Consider the following 17126-nt stretch of genomic DNA (forward strand, 5'->3'; position numbering starts at 1 on the left):
TAGCCTAGACTCTCATGATTTCTTATTTTAAAGTCAATGTAAAGTGTCTGTTCCAGATACAATGTGACTGGTCAAACTACTCGGTGTTAAGCAAAACACCATCTCCTTAATCACAAAAGCTAAAATGAAACCAAAGAAAGGGGAATTTAGAATACCTTAATTCTATTGGCCAAGTTAACAGAATAATAGACCCAGGAACTATTACTAATGAAATGTTCCAATATAGCAAACTCCCATAAACACAGCCCCTGGCAAAAATGAATATTCAGACACATGTCACAAACATTTCTCCAATCCAGGAATTGAAACCAGCATCAAGAGAAAATTCAGAGAGACTAGCAGCCAGGAAACATGCAGTGAGGCTTCCAACTCTGTGGAGACCCCAGTAGTTTCTGATGTTACTGAGAAGACAAAACCCAGAGATCCTAATCTGTGAGAGCCAGCCACACCCATTCAGGCTGCATCAAAAACAATCCAAGACCTTCCTAGCTGTTTACTCAGTTGTCTTAACTAGCCAGCTTTGTAACGGTCGTTCAATCTCTCTCTTAAAAGAAACCAGGACGAAATAACTTCTTAAAGCTGCATCATTATCACACTTGTCAGCACACCGACCTGTTAAACAGGAATCAGAGGTAACCCAATCAGGCCATTGGCTCTGTCCTATCGGATGAAGAAAAAGTCATTCAGTCCCTTGAGTCACTTACACAGGAACATGATGAGGCATTTCAGCCCCTTGAGTCACTTACACAGCAACAGAAGAATGCCATTCAGCCACTTGAGTCACTTACACAGGAACAGGAGGCTGCCATTCAGCCCCTTGAGCCACTTACACAGGAACAGGAGAATGATATTCAGCCCCTTGAACCACTTACAAGAACATGATGAGGCCTTTCAGCCCCTCGAGTCTCTTACACAGGAACAGGATGAGACCATTCAGGCCCTTGAGTCACTTACACAGGAACAGGGTGAGACCATTCAACCCCTTGAGTCACTTACACAGAAACAAGAGGATGCTATTCAGTCCATTGAGCCACTTGGGTAGGAACAGTACGAGGTCATTCCCCCTTCAACGCACTTACACAGGGACAGAATGAGGTAATTGACGCCGATTCCTGATGAATAGCTGATGCCTGAAACGTTGATTCTCCTGCTCCCGATGCTGCCTGCCCTGCTGTGCATCAGTCCTCACTGTCTCCTAATTGATGCTGTAACACGATGACCAGGTGGAGCAGAGGCTGCGCAGACAGATTGCTCGACGTTGTTCCTCCTGACTCCATTGCTCATGATAAACACGTGGGACTTTAACGTGGTTTTCTAGTGGTGAGGAGGCAAGGCATATGTCTTGTAAGAAGTCTCAAGAAAGCATCTTCCATCTCCGAGAAGACAGCCTGGTGTTCTCTATGTAGGGCGGAAGCTGATGAGAATGGCGACATTTTTCAGATGGAAGGTATTGTGGTTGCTGTTGAGGATTGTGAGCAACCTGACGCTCGGTAAGGGCTCCTACGCTGAATTCACGACAACGTGAGGTGAGTTAATTTAGGCATATAAACTATTAGGAAAACCACGTTAGACTGATGAATGGACTCTCTAAGTTCAAATAATGCTGATCTTCTTCACGTTGATCTTGTCTAGTGCACGACTTGTGCAGTGTAACATGCATGTCTTATCCTATCCAATTCTATTTCCACCCTATGATCTGCCTGTCATTCCTTACTATGACCTGCCTCAACTGCTCATAAATAAAGTGTTTCCCTGTACTGAGGTACACGTGACAATAAATCAAACCAATCAATCCTGGTTAAAGTATGGAATTTCTCACCCTATCAATGTCTCTTTTGGAAATAAGTGATTGTTGCCACTCTTCTTATTTCAGCGTCACCATTTCTTCATCTCTCACAGCTCTACCGCTTAAACACTCAGCTTCTTCACTCTATCCTCATTTACCATCACGTCTCTGTGTTAAGGAGATCATTCCTTACAACGGAGACCAAATCTGTATAGAGTGCCCCAAAACCTCTCTCAGCAAGGCTCTACAACAGCAGGATGATGGCTTTACTTATGCACTCGAATCATCTTACAATGAAGGACTGTACCCATTACTTACACAGGGTTTGATTCAGAGCAGAAAGCATAGACTTGTGAGTGGGAGATCATGCCTCCCAAATTTGTTAGCGTTCTTTGATGAAGTGACCAAAAAGGTTGATGAGGACAGAGTGATAGAAGTAGTCTCTATGGATTTCAGTAAGGCCTTTGATAAGTTGCCACATGAGAGGCTGCTCTGGAAGGTTCCTTCATGTGGCATGCTGGCGGAACTGGCCAATTGGATGCACAGTTGCCTGATGGTAGAAAACAGAGGGTTTAGTAGAAGGATGCTTGTCAGACTGGAGGCTGGTTCCACTGCTGTTTGTTGTATATGATTTGGTTGAGAATGTACAAGGCATGATTAGTAAGTTTTCAGATGACACTAAACAAAGCAGGAGCATGATCAGTGAGGAAGTTTATCAGAAAATGCAGCAGGACCTTAACCAGGTGGGGAAGTGTGCCAAGAAATGGAAAATGGAATTTCATATAGATGCGTGAGGTCTTGCATTTTGGAAACTCAAATCAAGGTAGGAGTTTCACGGTGAATGGGAGGGCCTTAAGGGATGTAGTAGGCAGAGAGCACTTGGGGTTGAAGTGCACGATTCACTTAGACTGGAGTCACAGGTATTCAGGGTAGTGCAAAAGGCATTTGACACACTGGCCTTCGTCAATCAGGACACTGATTATGAAAATTGGGAATTTATGTTGCAGTTACACAGACTTTGGTAAGGCTGTACTTGGAATATTGTGTTCAGTTTTGTCACCTTGTTATAGGGAGGATGTTATGAAATTAGAAAGAGTGCAGAAGAAAGTTACAAAGGGGTTGTCAGTACCCAACGTCTGAGTTATAGGGAGAGTTTGGACAAGCTAGGACCTTTTCTTTAGAGTGTTGGAGACTGAGGGTGGACATTATAGAGCTGCATAAGATCACGAGGGATATGGATAGGGTTAATGCTCTCAGTCTTTTTCCAAGGTATAGAGAATCGAAGATTAGAGGGGATCAGTTTAACGTGAAGGAGAAGGAAGAAAAGGGAACTTGAGGGGCCACTTATTTACACAGAGGATGTTACGTGGATGAGCTGCCAGCAGATGTGGTTGGTGGGGGTACATGCACAACATTTCAAAAGCATTTGGATAAATATGTGGATAGGAAAGGATTAGAAGGATATGGGCCTTGAAATGTGTTGCTGGAAAGGCGCAGCAGGTCAGGCAGCATCAAAATAGCAGGAGAATCGACGTTTCGTGCATAAGCCCATATCCTTCAAGTCCCTGCTGTGTTCAGTCTTCCAGCTGATGATCTTCCTAGGTCTTTTTTTATTGCAAGTAGGTTTGACATGAACATGTATCTTTGATAGAGAGTGTTTAATATGGCCAGTTAGCACTCCTGCTCTGCAGCAGTTATTCTGCTGTTGGACAGCAGTGACTCTCCCTCTAGTGTTCAAAATGCTGGGTTTATATATTCCCCATGATGCAATAATTCTCATAATTTGATTGCTTTCCTGGTGTCCAAATAATAACATTCAAATTACGTTGGCTTCCAGTATCTTGAGCGTTATTTAAACTCTTTGGCTGTATTTGAATTGTTATCAATCAAGCAACCAAAACTCAGGTATCCATTTCCCAGGTAATTGTTACATTTGGAACAGCCTGACCTTTAGGCGGCATCTGTGGCTGTACTTTCTATTCGGCAAAACCCATTCTGTCTTGAAGTGACCAGACATGCTTTCGGCTTCGTAACACCACCCCGCTTCAGAAAGAAAAACATGAACCAGCAGAATGAAAAGATGGCTTCATTTCTTTTCCTCTAATTCTTAATCCCATTATTATGAAATACAAACGTATTAATCTCAGCTATACCATACATATTAATTCTGCACACATATATAACACTGCAATAAGTCAAATCTTATCAAAACCTTTTCCTTTATTTCCGTGATAACACAATCTGCTATCACATTTTAGGAGCTACAGCATGTAGATTTTGTAAGATTAAAGTCGGTAAGATAAGACTCCAATGAAATACTCTCATATTCTGGTCTTTAAATATTCCAAAAAATGCTAGAGGTTTGTTATTGTCCACAATGATCTCCGACAATTTGTTTGTCATATAAACATTAAAATATTGTCATACCAGTACAATGCTTAATCATTCTTTTTCAATAATGGAGATTTTGTAATTTTTTTCTGTTGGCTACTGAGTTTTTTCGACATGTACTGTATCAATACATCTCTGAGCCCTATATCCCTAGCATCTAATACAATTTTCAAAATATTTGGTTTCGTTAAAACTGGTGCGGTGATTAATTCTGCTTTAAAATTCTCAAATGCACAATTTCAGTGGTGTCAATACGCTGCTGAAGTTTGCAAACAACTTCCGGTAGAATTCACTCAGTTCCTAAAATCGAAGCACCTCTTTCCTCGAGGATTGTCGTCGAAATTCCTCAAAGCCCTTCGTCTTTGTTTTCCATGGGGTCAACCTTCAATTTCCAATGAAATGAACCAAGAACGTCACCTCTGCCTTCGTGAATTCTGTTTTCTTTAAGTTTATTACCAAGTTTGCCACTTGTAATCGTTCTGAATATGTGTTGCTGGAAAAGCGCAGCAGGTCAGGCAGCATCCAAGGAGCAGGAGAATCGACGTTTCGGGCATGAGGCCTTCTTCACGAATGAGGAGAGTGTGCCAAGCAGGCTAAGATAAAAGGTAGGGAGTAGGGACTTGGGGGAGGGACGTTGGAAATGCAATAGGTGGAAGGAGGTTAAGGTGAGGGTGATAGGCCGGAGTGGGGGTGGGGCCGGAGAGTTCAAGAAGAAGATTTCAGGTAATGAAGGTGGTGCTGAGTTCGAGGGTTGGGACTGAGACAATGTCGGGGAGTGGGGTGGGGGGGGAGGGAAATGAGGAAACTGGAGAAATCTGAGCTCATCACTTGTGGTTGGTGGGTAATTGTTCTTCTAATCGTTCAGCATGCTCTGCCAGCTGTAACAGGTGAGCTTTCAATCACTTGCTAAATATCATTACATCATACAGATAAACTGCATAATTTGTTCATCTGGCCACAACTTTGTTCCTGAGTCTTAAATGTGGCTGGTGCATTATTCATTCACATGACGTACCCGATAACGTGTTTGTCATATCCCTTATCTTTACCAGATAGTTTAACTGATTCAACATTTTTTTAACTTGAAAGGGGCCACTAAACCTGACTTTGAAGCAATTTCTTACGACTAGTGACAATAATAATACGTCATCCCCACGGGAAATCATCAAAGTTTCAGAGTTCTTATCTGCCACCTGCTTCACTCTATACTGTGCCCTCTTCAGGTGCTTTTTAGCTAACTCAACCACTCCATCTAAATTTTCCCTCATCTCATATACATAATCCAAGTGTGAGATCTCGGAGTTTGATCCTGTCAATTTATATTTAATCAATTTCAAAGCACCTCGCACTTCATGTACGAATATTAACTGAAAGGAAGTAAAGCGAGTAGATTTATTTGGGGCATCTCTAATGGCAAACAATATAATGAGGCGCCTTTATTCCAATCATTCGGGTAATTCTGACAGTACGCTGTTAATAGAGTCTTCAGCATCTGATGCCAACTTTCCAAGGCTCCCTGGGATTCGGGATGGGACGCACTTGATTTAAACTGCTGTGTGTGGAAGCTATCCAAGATGTCCTTCAACAGCTGATCGGTAAAATGAGACCCTTGGTCTGACTGAATCACACTGCGTAGCCCACAGTGAGTAAAGAAAGCTACCGACTCCTTCACCTCCCTTTTTTCCTTAACACCCCATAATGGAATTATCCCTAGAAATCGGGAAGACACATCCATTATGATCAGCAGATATTGGTTTCCACATTTATTTTCGAAAGGGGAGCTCCACAATTAATCATAACCCACGTGAAAGGTTCTTCGAATTCAGAAATTGGCAACAAAGGTACTGGTTTTAATACTGCCTGTGACTTACCTACCGTTTGGCATGTATGACATGTACAACCAAAATTAACCACGTCCTTGTGCAGTTCAGGCACTAGAAATGCTTTAGCCTGAGTCTTCCGTGCATCAACGTCTTTGGCTTTTTCTTTCGGTTTTCCTTCCTGTTGTAACTTCTGACAGTGGGATGCTGTTACTACACAGTCTGGAAAAATCCCTGGGTTATGTTCTTTAATTCCCCAATTCTCTGGTCTTACTTTGGCTTCTTCACCACAAGGGGTGCCTCTCCCACCTTGAATCCTGCTAAGTCATTCCCAAGAACTAACTGTATTCCTGGAACTGACACTTTTTCACTCAGTCTCACTGTTACTTCCGCAACCTTGATTTGGCACTCCAACCTAATGTTACACATGAGAATGCTGAATTTCTGACCCCATTCCACAAATTATCACGCTGCTGAATAACATGTCAGAAAGAGTGAAAATAATCCCATCTCGTACTGTTAGAGGTCGAGGGAAAGTGAGGACTGCAGATGCTGGAGATCCGAGTTGAAAACTGTGGGGCTGGAAAAGCACAGCAGGTCGGCAGCATCCGAGGGGCAGGAGAATTGATGTTTCAGGCACAAGTCCTTCATCAGGAAAGTGGGGGATAAGGGAGGGGCAAAGGGGCTGAGAATTAAATAGGAAGGTGTGGGTAGAGCTGGGTGGAACATAGCTTGGATGGCGACAGGTAGATGCAGGTGGAGTCTGATGATAATAGGTCGGAGAGGAGGGTGAAGTGTAATGGTGGATGGACAGCTGGAACCCTCAAACAATACAGCAACAACGTTGACTTCACAAATTTCCAAATCACCCCTTCCCCAACCTCATCCCAGATCCAACATCTCAAATTAACACTGCCCTCTGAACTGTTCTAATTGTCCATCTTCCTTCCCACCTATCCACTCCACCCTCCCCTCCGACATACCACTATCATTCTCATCCACATCTTCCTATCGCCTTCCCAGTGACCCTCCCGCCAGCCTAGCTCCTACGCTCCGATTTATCTTTCAGCCCCCATGTCCCCAAGCCACATTTCTAATGATGGGTTTATGCCTGATATGTTGATTGTCCTGCTCTTCAGATCTGTTGTGCCTTTCCAGATCCTCACTTCTCAACTATTAGATACTGAACTGATCCTGTATTTCGCAAAATTATAACTTCTTGTCCTCCCCCCACACCCCATTTTTTCTTAGTGAGGTTTATCTGCAGGTGCGAATTCTTTATAGAGATCAGGCACTGCCTCCATATCCAGGCCCTGCCTAGGCTGTGCACTCTCCTGCAGCTTCTAGGCTCTACGTGGGGACTTCTTTACCAGGTTCACTAATGCCACTGGCTTAAACTCTTTTACCACATCTTATCCCAAAGAGTCTTCCTTCACTGCCCAGGACTGTGTCACCCAGGTTACTGCAGTGGCAGCATTTTTCCCAGTGCCCTTGTTAAACCATTGGCACTGTATTTTTATGTGTTCCACTCCCTTATAATGAGAACACCTGAGACCTTTCACTTCCTTTCAAACTCTTTCGGGTTTTTTCCCCTGTGGTAAACTATTGTCAGCGTGCTTTTCTCTATGTTTTGTAGTGTAGGATCTCCACTTCTCCCAATTTCTATCCCTCACAGGATGAAAATCCTCCCAGAAGCTCAATTTCATCTCATGCACCAATGCATACTTAACTGCCATTGTTGCTGCGCTTCTCACTTATTGAACTTCCTGTTCGTTCACATTAATTCTTACCATCTCTGGAAGCGAGTCTTTAAACTCATCTGCCAGAATAATCTCCCATCGGACATCACAGATCTTATCCATTTTTAAGACCTGCATCCATTTATCAAGATGGCTGTGGTTAATTCTTTCAAACTCAACATAACTCTGACCTGGTTCCGTCTCTATATTTCTGAACCGCTGTCTATATTCTTCTCGTACCAATTCATAAGCACTCAAAATAGCCTGCTTGACATCTGCATCATCTCTTGCTCCCTCATCTGACAGCACTGCACATACCTCTCAAGGTGTGCTCACCATCTTAGTCTGAACTAGCATTACCCACAAGTTCACTGGACATGCCATCTGCCGAGCCAATTTTATAAATTAAATAAAAAAGGTTTTGGCATTTTTCTAAACGAAATATGACAATGTATTAACATAGTTGTATGCATCCCTACGTTCTCCCTTCATCTTCATACGACTAATTTAACTTTCTTATCTAGTTCTAAACTTCTGAATTTCAAATTCGCCCTCCCTTCCTTTTTCCTATCTTTCTCTATATTCCCTCTCTCTCTTTCTGTCTCTCTCTTTACCTTCTAACTCCAGTTGCCACAATTGCACTTTAAGTTTTTTCTAACTCGACTGTAGTTGCCTGTTTCTCTGATACACCAAAGTGCTTCACCAACTCCATTATGATTATAGCTTTCCTTTAGTCCCAGGTGAAACCCAATTCTAATCTACCTTCCTTTGTCTTTCTGCACTTTCTTGGCAAATTTCTGAATTATCTTCAAACCTCATTAGTAATGTCAAAATACATTTCTTTTAGTTTCACCAACCACAAGGAAACAAAATTAAATGAGTTTTCTCACCTGTTTTATTTGAATATCTAGGTCACTAACTGCCAAGTGATGGAATCTGCTGGGACATTTTCTACCTCAAATCTGTTCAAATCTGTCTCCATCCCATACGACAAGCCCTCAAACTGTTACGATGTCGATATCAAACTCCCTTTTTAAGTGAAACCACACACCCAGAAAAGCTCACCTCACCTCGTAATCTGTTAAAAAATGAGTGACAAAGTAGTCCCAAATTCCACTACTAAGATAAAAATGACAATTTATGAGTATGTATGTTAACTCACTGAGCTTAAAGGTTTGTTTTCAGATGTTTCGTTACCATGACTAGGTAACATCATCCGTTAGAGACTCTGGTGACCCACGTATGTCCCGCGTCTCTATTTATAGGTCTTGGTTTGTTAAAGTGCGTGATGTCATTTTTAGTTTATTTTTCAAGGGAAGGTAGATAGGATCTAAATTGAAGTGTTTATTGATGTACTTTTGGAAAGAATGTCATGCCACTAAGAACATTCATGCGTGGCTTTGTCCTAGAATGTGTGTGCTGTCACAGTCAAAGTGGTGTCCTTCTTTGTCTGTATGTGTGGAAACTAGTGATAGTGGGTCATGTCTTTTGGTGGCCGGTTGATGTTCATATATCCTGCTAGCACAACAGGACAGTTTGAAATGGTGGAAAAATTATTTTATAGACACTGTTTAATCAGTGTGTGTTGAGATACGTAACATTGTTCATATGTGTACAACACATTCTGAAAGAACAACGGAGACACAGTTAAAGAAAATTGATGCACATGTTGTATAAAATTGATAAAGCAATAAAATATTATTTGATCCACACCTGAAGTGATACGTTTCTCTTCACTCAACGTTCCCCCTTTTCTGGGATTCCCAACTCTAATCTCTCATTCTTATCAGGATGTATGTTATAAATTCTTGCTTCTGGTGTCCCAACTTATTTCAGTTAATTCCCTTTCTACCAGCAATTAAATATGTTGGTCTGCTGGGTTCTTTCCAAAACTAGTGTCTGTCATATTATTGGAGAGAAAAAGTTCTGGCATCAGTCCCAGCATTTGAACATATTGCTCTGTTGTACGTGCACTGCACAAAGGTTCATAGCACACAGAAATTGCAAAAACATTGAGGGATGTACATCTGCTTCTTTCGATAATGCAGTTTTCTCATTTTCCACATTTCCATATCTATATCTTTTCTATTGTTCTCCATTTGTATCTAATTCAGAAATCCAACAATTAGTGTTTGTGTCCCGTCTCTCAAAACTCCTTCTATCGGTTTATATCTATTGCTCTCTTCTCGATGTAATGTGATTATAATTGAAAAATGTGACTTCAAAGACATGAGGGAGGAGCTGGCCAGGGTTAATTGGAAGGGGAGCTGACCAGGAAAGACCATATAGCAGCAATGGGAGGAGTTTCTAGGGATATTTCGGAAGATAATACCAGAAATTCAAACCCACGAAGATGAAACATACTCATGGGAGGATAAGGCAGTCATGACTGATAAGGTATCAAACAAAAACAGAGAACAAACAATGTGGTGAAGATGATTGGGAATCCAGAGAATTCATTGGCTCTGAAACTACATAAGGCTGGCTTCACTGACACTACAGAGCTCTTAATCATTGTCAGGGCGAGAAACAGAAGGAAACATATTCACTTCAAACTCAGAAGATGGAATTACTCAAGGAAAAAGATTCAGGTGAATTAAACATTTGAATTAAGATCAGTTAAATGCTTTTGTGGAATGTGTCAGATTGGAAGCAAGACCCGGGGAGAGAGACCCTCAGCAGAATGAGCGTTTGAAAATGGAAGTATTTCCACATTAGAAACCAGGTTAGGTCACTGAGTACAGGGCTGATGGGTGAATGGGTGTCAGTAAGAATTGGGGGACAGACAGCAGAATTGCAATGCAGGTTTTGCAGCTCGAAACTGTGTATTCATGTAGTGCTGTAGACCAGAGCAGCGGGAGAGGCAGACATGCATTAAATCACAACCTGCAACTTTTTGCCAGGATAACACCTCAGTCTGCCATTACCATCAACACCATCTATGGCTCAGTGACGAGTGTGGGTGAACATGTCAGAGTCAGAATCACATGAACCTTAACCTGATGCTAACTCATTAAAGCTACCGGACTTGACCAACAGATCTGAACGAAGCCCTGGAGTCCTGCCACATTCAGTAATAAATGGTGATGGACGATTAACAAATCACGGAGAAGAGGGCTCCAAAAACATCCCCCTCCTAAATAATGGAACAGACCTGCACATCAGTGTAAAAGAGTGTTTTATCTGCACCATCTTCTGCCAGAAGTGTTGAGTCGATGATACAGCTCATCCTCGCCATGATGCCCACAAAATCACAGATGCTAGTCTTCAACTAATTCGATTCAATGCACGTGACATGAAGAAACAGCATTCGATGCGATTAAGGCAATGGACCCTGACCCCATTCCTGCAATAGGACTGGAGACTTGTGCTGCACAACAAGCCGTGTCCCTGCGGAAGCTGTTTCATTCCAGTTACACCAATAACATCTCCCTGGCAATGTGAACAATTACTTAGCTATATCCCATCCCCTAAGAAGGGAATAATTACAATTTGACCAATTACCACCCCCACAAACCATCACGATAGTCAAATTGGTGGGAGTTCTTTTTGACAGAGCTGTCAAGCAGTGCAGAAATACCCTGTTCATTGTGGTTTCCGATAAATCCACATGTGGAGATAGTGCTGTTGTGGAAATGTCATTGGTTACTAATCCAGACCAGGCTAATGCTGTAACAGCGGGTGGAAGTTAAAAACAATTAATACAATATCGCGATCTAAAATCTGGGGTCAGTAACAGTGACCTTGAAGCCAATATCGATTGTAAACAGAATTTCCTTCTCCAATGTACTTTTAGCAAGTGAATCTCCAATGATTTCCTGGGCTGGCCTAAAAGTGACTCCAAAGACCCTGACATGTGATAAACATTTCAATGGTCTCTGAAACGGTCAATCAAGCCACTCATTTGTATCGAACTACTCCGAGGTCTGAAAGGATGAAACCGTCAGAACATCCGGCCGCAGCATCAGTATGGAAAAGGGAATGGGAACATAGTCCTGTCGACTCTGCAGAGACCTTCTTCCAAACATCTGAGAGCTTGTGACAGCATTTACAGAGCTTTGCCACAGACGGCACAGAAACAGCGCAAAAGGAGTAGGTCATACAACACATTCTAGTTCATGGAAGAAATCTCCTCAATGCACTTACCCCACATGATGTACATTTCTATTAATGTGAGTAACCTTGTGAAGCTATAAAATAGAAAGAACAGTAATCCGTTTGGTCCATCAAGTTTGCTATCCAAGTCAATGTAATTATGGCTGTCCCTTCATTTCCACACCGTACTCCTGCTCTCCCATCATCCCTTTACTGTCTCTAAATCCTTATATATAATCAGTGGCTCAGTTTCCAGGAGCGAGCGAATTCCCCAGGTTTACCAGTAAGTGAGTGCAACCAGTTATTCTCACCTTAATGCAGCGTGACTTTCCTGTACCTAATACTGTGGCCGTTTGTTTTAGATGCCCCAGACATCTCTGCTTCCAATCTGTCTCACCCTGTCAGAGTTTTGTATATTTCGCTCATTTTCCTAAACAGCATGGAACATAGGCCTAGCCACCCAAAACTCTGCTCCCACAACAAGCCCGTCATCCCAGTCTGGTCATCCTTCACTGCACTCCCTCAATGTCAGGTTTGTCCTTTATTAGGTGAGGAGACCAAAACATCTCATAATGCTGCACAATGTTTGAGATGATGTCTCACCAAGGCCCTGTACAGCTGCAGTAAGACACCCTTACTCCTGGACTCATATCCCCCTGAAATGAACGTCAACTCACCATTGATCTTCCTCACTGCTTTCTGTTTCTGCAATATTGCTTTTAGCGACTGGTTTACAAGGAGATGCAGATCTTTTTCGACGTTACAGCTCCGCAATTGGTGGGTCTGTGTACACTGGTCAGCGTGCCAATGCCATGCTCAGTATTGACTTCTGGTTACAGACCTCACTACGCTGCATGAGCCTCAGAGATTTATGCAGAAGGAAACAACAAAAATGAGCATAGATCCCTTTGTAGATCAACATGTTTTAACCAGTCCTTTCCAAATGATAGGCTGCCAATTTATCGTTTCCACCAAAGGGCACACTGTCACCTCTATCCACATTGTTCTCCATCTGTCACGTATTTATCCATTCACTCCAATTGTCTTAGTCTTCTCGGTGCTTTTTTGCAAGCTGCTGACCCACTCACAATCCAACATCCGTTAGTGCTGTCAACAGGCTGGGATATATTGTGTCTGATTCCAGCAACCAAATGTTGAAAGGGCATTGTGAAGAACTGGGCCCCAAACACCGATTCCTGTGACACCTCAGCAACCTTCGTCTGTTAATTTCTATTTATTTATTTCGTGAATCTGGGTGTCACTGTCTGGGCCAGCATTTATTGTCTGTCCCTAGTTGCCCTTGAGAAGGTGCTGGTGAGCTGCCTTATTGAACTTTGCAGTCCACCTGCTGTGTTTGACCTCCAATGCCATTAGGCAGGGAATCCCAGGATTCTGGCCCAGTGGCTGTGATGTAACGGTGATATATTTCCAAGTCAATATGGTGAATGGCTTGGAGGGGAACCTGAAGGTGATAGTATTTCCATACATCTGCAGCCCTTGCCCTTCTAGATAGACGTGGCCGTCAGTTGGGAAGATGATCTCTGAGGATCTTTGATGAATCATTTCATTGCAGCATGTAGATAGTAAAACACTGCTGCTGCTGATCATTGATGGTGGAGCATTGTGGATGAAGGGACAGTCAGACTGGCTGCTTTGTCCTGGATGGTATAAAGCTTCTTGAGTGTTGTTGAGGCTGCACTCATCCAGGCAAATTGGAAGTCTTCTAACACACTTCTGACTTATGCATTGTGGATGATGGACAGACGTTTGGAAGTCAGGATGTGAGTTACTCGCAGCAGTATTCCTAGATTCTGACCTGCTCTTGTAGTTACTGTATTTATGTAGCGATACCAGTGAGTTTCTGAGCAATGATTACCCACTAGGACTTTGATACTGGGGGATTCAGTGATAGTAACACCATTGAATGCCAAGGGGCAGGTTAGATTGTATTTTATTAGTGATGGTCACGGTCTGGCATTTGTGTGGCCTGAATATTACTTGCCACTTGTCAGCCTGGATATTGACCAGATCTAGTCATATTTGAACATGGACTGCTTCAGTATCCGAGGAGCCACAAATGTTGCAGAACATTGTACAATCATTGGCGAACATCCCCACTTCTGACCTTAAAATGGAGGGAAGGTCATTGATAAAGCAGCCCTGAAGATGTTTTCGGCCACTGCTCGAGGGACTCCGATAGACTTGGAGCTGAGTTGACTGACCTTCATCAACCATGACCATCTTCCTACGTGTCAGGTATGATTCTAACCAGCAGGGAGTTTGCTTCTGATACCCATTGATTCCAGTGTTATTAAAGCCCCTTGATACCACACTTGGTCGAAGGCAGCTTTGATTTAAAGGGCTATCGCTCTCACCTCACCTCTGGAATTCAGCTCTGATTCCTGCAACGAAGGTGCTCACTAATAACGAAATGATGATCAGGTTGACCCAGTAGCCATTGGAGTTTGCAAAACTTAATGATGATCTTATTTGAAGATAGATGACAGAAGGAGTCAACAAGTGAAGTGAATTACACAGAAAATAGAGGAATCCATTCCGTTCTCCAGCCTGTTACACAGGAACAACAGGAGGATTTCCAGGCCTTCAAACCTGTTACACCAAAACAGGACGAGACTATTCAGCACCTGGAGCCTGATATACATTTACAAAAGGAGGCCAATCAGCCACTCGAGCCTATAACAGTAGGCCATGCTGCACCAGTATCCTGTTAAACAGCAACAGGATCAGTCCATTCAGCCTCCTCAAGTCTGTAACATCGGAACTGGAAGAGGTCACACAGTGACTGGAGACTGGTACACTGTGATAACAGGAGGCCATTCAGACCTACAGAGCCTATTGCAAGGGAATTGGATAAGGATAAAAACTATCTGAGACTTCTATCATGAGAAAAGAAGAGGTAATTTAGACACGTGTCGGATGTATGGGAACAAGGAAAGACCAATCAATCTCTCAGTAGCATCTCCTGGATACATGAGGAGACCGTTCAGTATATCCACCTGTTATGGAGAAGTATGAGAAGACCCATCAGCCCCTCAAAATGTTACACAGCAACAGTAAGATTCCATAATCTCCCAATCCTCTAAAGCATCAACAGGAGGAGATCATTCTGGCCTTGGAGATGACAACATGGGAACACCAGAAAGACGTCAGCCCATCAAGTTTGTATACCAGCAGGATGATGAGTCCATTCAGCCACACATGGCTCTTACACAGCAATTGGAGTAGACCTTTTAAAGACTTGTGCCCATTAAACAGGAATTCAAAGACAACGTAAAGGTTTTCCAAAGGGAAGAACTTATAATAAAGGTTACATTAGGGACTAAAGTGTAATAATAAACTATTGTAAATTAGGGAAATTGTTAGAGTCCATTGTTCAGGACATTTGCACAGTTAAACCACAATTCTTCAGAGTCAACATGGTTTTACGAAGACTAAATCGTGTTTGAATTGTTTGCTTGAATTATTTGAAGATATCACAAACAAGGTGGATCGTGGGAATCCTGGAGATGGAACATATCTGGTCTTCCTGAAGGCATCGGATGTATCGCTACTCCAAAGAGTAGGTTGTAAGATCAGACAACATGGGTTTAGGAGTAATTTATTAGCTTGGATGGAGGATTGGTTAACCAAAAAATGTAATCAGATGGAATAAATGTGTCATTTTCATTTGGTAAATGCAATTGATTTCAGTACTCATGCCTCAACCATTTGCGATCGATGGTATTACTATACTCGGTTGACGGGATATAAAATACGATAACAGATTTTCAAATGACACGAACATCGATGGGAATTTACTTCGGAATGATGATGCAAGAGATTTTTTAAAAATATGGATAGGTTGGATGAATGGGCCAACATTTGGCAAGGAAAATTAAAGTGAATAAATATGGGGCTATTCACGTTGGTCAGTATAATAGAAAGACAAATTATTATCTAAATGGAGAGAAAGTTCAAAGTGCATAGGTGCAGAGGGGTCTGTGTGTCTGCTTGCATATCACAGAAAACCTGCATTCGGGTACTGCAGGTAATGAGAAATGCAAGCATAATTTCAGTGTTTATTTATAAAAGGATAGAGTTGAAAGGTAGGGGATGTTGGTGTAGTTGTGCGAGGCATTTGTGAGGCTGCAACTGGAGTACAGTTTGGGTGTCCTGCAGAATGAGATATTTGCATTGGAGGCAATTCAGAAGAGCTTCATTAGATTGTTAAAAGTCACACAACACCAGGTTATAGTACAACAGGTTTAATTGGAAGAACACTAACTTTCGGAGCGACGCTCCTTCATCAGGTGATAGTGGAAGGCTCGATCGTAATCAAGAATTTATAGCAAAAGTTTACAGTGTGATGTAACTGAAATTATACATTGAACAATTGATTGTCTGTTAAGTGTTTCATCTGTACATTTTTGCTATAAATTCCGTGTTACTTTTAATGCTTCAATTCTTCTCATGTTCAGTGTGCCATATTTGAAAATGAATTCCAGCCATTTCCAAAGAGTCTGATTGCGGTTCCACCAAATGTAATTGCCGAGCTATAGCTGCAATTATCTCTCATTTTCTCACAGACAAACGCACCCCCAACTCCAGCTTGTCTGCCAATTCCTACAGCTTTGCCTTCATTACCTTTTGTAAAACCGCCAACTTCACTTTTTCCACACCCAGAGAACTCTTAGTGGCTGAAAGAATCTTTATACACAAAACACTGTTTAAACCAAACGAATTCCACTTCCGGAGCAAAAGACAATAACAGCTACCATACATGACCTTTGATCCCAATAGTCTCTCGGTGCATAATCTCCAGTGTCTGCATGAGTTTATTCTAGATTCTCTGGTTTCCTCCTACAATCCAAAGATGCGCATGTCAGGTGAATTGGCCAAGCAAAATTGTTTGTAGTTTTCAGGGATGTGCGGGTTAGGAGCCTCTTTCAGGGTAAATATGTAATAATAGGTTCGAGGAATGGGTCTGGGTAGGTTACTCCTCAAAGGGTCGGTGTGGACTTGTTGGGTCGAATGGCCTGTTTGCACTCTGTAGGGATTGTAATTCTAAACCCAATTTGGTAATATCGATTTAGAACCAGACAAGAGACCCCAGTTTGCTATAGACCAACCAGACTGCCTCAAACTAGTTTAAGAAGGTAGCTTGAATGCCAAACTTTCCTTATTTTAAAGGCAGATGTGTAGTGGGGTTTCCAGATGTGATGCTACTAGTCAAACCACTCACCATTAAGTAAAACACAATATATTTAAACACGCTAATGAAAATCCATACACAAT

The sequence above is a fragment of the Chiloscyllium punctatum genome, chromosome 21 (genome assembly GCF_047496795.1).
Source record: "Chiloscyllium punctatum isolate Juve2018m chromosome 21, sChiPun1.3, whole genome shotgun sequence".
In the NCBI taxonomy this organism is placed as follows: domain Eukaryota; kingdom Metazoa; phylum Chordata; class Chondrichthyes; order Orectolobiformes; family Hemiscylliidae; genus Chiloscyllium; species Chiloscyllium punctatum.